The sequence below is a fragment of the Vigna unguiculata genome, chromosome 6 (assembly GCF_037176805.1).
Source record: "Vigna unguiculata cultivar grain cowpea cultivar isolate G323 ecotype 2 chromosome 6, ASM3717680v1, whole genome shotgun sequence".
Taxonomy (NCBI): domain Eukaryota; kingdom Viridiplantae; phylum Streptophyta; class Magnoliopsida; order Fabales; family Fabaceae; genus Vigna; species Vigna unguiculata.
Genome location: NC_140797.1, coordinates 5,673,749 through 5,677,440, shown reverse-complemented (window position 1 = coordinate 5,677,440; position 3,692 = coordinate 5,673,749). Strand labels below are relative to the sequence as shown.

Here is a 3,692-nt window from a genome sequence, read left to right as displayed (position 1 = left end):
TTTTTATAAATTAAATTGAATTAAAAAATAACAATAAAATATAAATACCATTTATTTTTTTTAATATAAAGCTTTTGTTAGGGTTTTCGAGCATTTTACATCTTAGCAATATTAACATACCAAAATCTATTTATAATTAAAAATATAAAATATAAAATACAAAATCTGTTTCGGTATATCCAATAAGTTTCACACTTAGTAATTGTACTGCACCTAGGCAGACTAATAAAACTACACGACTAAACCCGCCTACGTATAGCCCTGAAAGCAGTTATCAAATGAATAATTGGAAAAGCATAAGCGGCCTAGGTCGCCTGCTTCAGAGGACAAGACGACACTTGTTGACTATTCCAGACTTAGAATATTACAAACAAAGCCCCTAGTACCAACAATCATTAACTAAGGGCCTAGGCCAGGCCCCAAGTCCATCTATGACCCAAACAATGGCCTAGCCCACGACAGGATCAAACATAATTAATAACTCTATAAATACACATGGACCCCAGTAATTAAAAGTACGCATTCATTAATCCATTAATCAAGACATTTGACTTTCTGAGAATCTTTTGGCTGACTTTAGTGGCGGAACTTGACCAAAAATATTAGGGGGGCCAAATTATATTTGTTATATATAATTTTTTTTAATTAAAAAATAATAATTTCTTTTAATTAAAAAAAATTAATTTTTTACATCATTCTTTTATTCAAAATAAGCACTCATGACAATGGAATCTAAACAATATAACAATAATATATATGAAAGAGTAACATAAAGTTTATCATCAACAATAATATAAAAAAAAACAAAATTTACCTTTATTCAGAGTGTTCCTTTACGCTCTTTCAATGACTTAAAATCTTCAATAATTGAATCAGAGCTGAAGCTAGTTGCAATATCCCTTTCAATATAAATTATCATAGTGCTTGCTAAAAATTCAGCCTCCATCTTATTTCTCAACTTGTTCTTGATTATTTTCATTGCAAAAAAAGATTTTTCAGTTGTAGTTGTAGAAACTGGAAGAGTCATGATAAGATGAAGTAATCTATCTATCAAGTAGTAAACTTCAGACTTTTTTGTTGTTGCCAAACATGTACATAACTCTTGCATTGTTGATAAATTCTTCAAATTTGAATCTTGACGAGCATTAATAATGAAATGTTGAAGTTGAAAATTCAAATTAATCTTCTCTTGCTCATTGAAATCCATGGGATAATATTTTTCCACAAGAGTGCAACTTTATCAATATTAAAAGCTTTATAAGGATTCTTAGGATCCAAAGTAGAGCTTAGAATTAATAACTCCATTGCTTGGTCATTAAATCTACTATTTAACTCTTGTAATTGCTTATCAATGGTAACAAAGAATATTTCAACTTTGAAATAATGTTCCACTGTAATATGATCCATTTGGTGACGAGAGCGTCCTTGCCTTGCTACATAAGAAGCCCCAAAATTAGGCACCTCAATATCATGTTTTTCACAAAAAGAAGTCACATTTTTTAATAACTTATCCCAACCATTTTCTCTCAAGTTTTGAATAAGTCCTTTTGTAGAACAAACTAGATGCATAGCATTAACTATATCCTGAGATTGTTGTTGTAATGCTTGACAAAGAACATTTGTTATCCCCATAATTTCTCTCATGAAATACAAGATCAGTATAAACTCAAATGAGGTTAAGCTTTTGTAAGCATTATCAGCATCACCACGTTGTGAATAAGTAGATCCATCAACAGTAATTTTTTCTAGAACTAAACAAGTTGCATCATACATATTGATCAAGCTACAAATAGAAGAGAAATGGGAGCTCCAACGAGTATCCCCAGCTTGTTTTAAAGTACCAATTTGATTTGCCCCTTTACCCTTTTCAAGCTCATCAATTTCTAACAAATATGCAATTTCATCTAACTTGGCAGCTTGTAACTCATCATGACGTTTACTAGAAGAGCAAACAATATTGACAATGAAAGTCAATTTTGAAAAGAATTGGTGAATTGGAATAACTTCTCTTGATGCAGCAACCAAGGCAAGTTGTAACTGATGAGCAAAACAATGAACATAATATGCATAAGGACAATCAGTCAAAAATAATGCTTGTAATCCATTCCATTCTCCTCTCATATTGCTAGCACCATCATACCCTTGACCACGAATATTAGAAACATCAAGATTATGTCGAGATAGTACAACACACAATTCATTCTTCAAAGTTATTGCTGCAGTGTCTTTAACATGCACAATATCAAAAAATCGCTCTTGAATAAAACCGTTTTTATCAACAAATCTCAAAATAAGAGCCATTTGCTCTTTTTTTGATTCATCACGAGTTTCATCGACAACTATACAAAACTTGGAATCCCCAATTTCCTCACGAATATGATTTTTCACTTTACTAGAAAGAATATTCAATAACTCCTTTTGAATTTTGGGTGAAGTATATTTGGAATTGAATGGAGCATTTTCCAACACAACTTTTGCAACTTCATCATTGTATGATGCTATGAGTTTTATCATCTCAAGAAAATTACCTTGGTTCCTCGATTCAATACTTTCATCATGACCTTTAAAAGCACAAGCTTGAAGTGATAAAAAACGAACCATGTCGATTGAAGTCTTGAGACGTAACCAATTCTTCATAATTTGATCTGAGCTTTGCACTTCCAAAACATTCCTAATGTGACAATTTGATTTAACAAGTTTTGACAAGCAGACACTGCAATATTGTGTGGTGAACAAGGATCTTTCCCAATGTGTTTAAGGAAAACACAATTTTTTCCATAATTAACTTTCCTCCAATTTTTAAAACCTATAAAATAACATTCAAAAAGTTAAAACATGTTGATGACAATAAACTTATTGCCAATTAGAATTCAATGAAAATAAACTCAATTACCTGTAACAATGAAAACATCTGAGCCAGGTCATCCACTTGGTTTTTTACTAAAAAGATAGCACGGTAAACAATATGCAGCATCTTTTAATGGCGAATACTCTAACCATGAAGGAAATAAGCTAAACCATGTGTACTGAAATCTTTTTGGATGATCATCTTTACCAGAAAATGGATAATTTTCTAGACGCATTTGATATGAACCCCATTTTAGATAAGCCCTTCGTACCTCATCAATTTGATTTGGTGGGTATTGCCAAATTTGAAGACGCTTTCCCAGATCACGTTCTAAAGTATTTTCAAATTCATTATGTGTAACTTTAGGAACCTTAGAGAGTTATTTTTCACTTTCTTCAATATTTGGATTCGCATGAAGTTTCTCAATTTTAGATGATGTATATGCATTTTTTTCATCTTCATCACAAGCCTTCCTCTTGAAAAAAGAATCAATTCTTTTACTCTTTATCATAATTTTTCTAATATAAAATTTTCACCTCTCACCTATTTACAAAAAGATAAAATTATGAATACCCCAAATTAAATCTTAAAAGCAAGACTCAATATTTTAAGAAAAGTAATAACTTCTAAATGATTAGCTTCCCTTACCTTAGAGTAGATTCCTAATCTTGTTCTTCCCTTACACAACTTCAAAGCTTAAAATAGCTCTATCTACATAAAGAAGAGTTTGATCAACAATTAAAGCATGATTTTATGATCTCTAACAGATAGATAAGATATATGCCTAGAGCGTAGAAAAGCCACGTACAAGAGGGAAACATTGCTTCAAAAATAAAAAGGAAAA

The 3,692-nt window shown here is 31.0% G+C and overlaps 1 pseudogene; it reads right to left on the bottom strand.

Moving 5' to 3' along the window:
* Nucleotides 1-820: 820 nt before the first annotated feature.
* Nucleotides 821-3,359, bottom strand: LOC114188305 (uncharacterized; annotated as a pseudogene).
* Between the last annotated feature and the right edge of the window lie 333 nt (nt 3,360-3,692).